Here is a 625-nt window from a genome sequence, read left to right on the forward strand (position 1 = left end):
GATAGCTTCTGCTATCTAGGTGACCAAGTTAGTAGTTGGGGAGGGTGCACTGAAAGTGTAGCTGCTAAAATAAGAATAGCCTGGGCAAAGTTCAGAGAGCTGTTACCTCTGCTGGTGACAAAGAGTCTCTCTCTTAGAGTAAAAGGCAGACTGTATGACGCATGTGTACGAACAGCCATGCTACATGGCAGTGAAACATGGGCCATGACTGCTGAGGATATGCGTAAGCTCGAAAGGAATGAAGCCAGTATGCTCTGATGGATGTGTAATGTCAGTGTGCATACTCGACAGAGTGTAAGTACCTTGAGAGAAAAGTTGAACCTAAGAAGCATCAGTTGTGGTGTGCAAGAGAGACAATTGCGCTGGTATGGTCACATGGCGAGAATGGATGATAGCTTCCTTGGCCTGCCTCTTCCACAGGTTCCCTCAACCGCTAGGGTGTGGCACTTTTTCACACAGCTTAAACCGCTAGGGTGTGGCACTTTTTCACACAGCTTAGTGTTCCTGGCACATAAAAGCACCCACTACACTCTTGGAGTGGTTGGCGTTAGGAAGGGCATCCAGCTGTAGAAACTCTGCCAAATCAGATTGGAGCCTGGTGTAGCCATCTGGATCACCAGTCCTC

Source organism: Octopus bimaculoides, chromosome 2 (genome assembly GCF_001194135.2).
Source record: "Octopus bimaculoides isolate UCB-OBI-ISO-001 chromosome 2, ASM119413v2, whole genome shotgun sequence".
NCBI classification, from domain to species: Eukaryota; Metazoa; Mollusca; class Cephalopoda; order Octopoda; family Octopodidae; genus Octopus; species Octopus bimaculoides.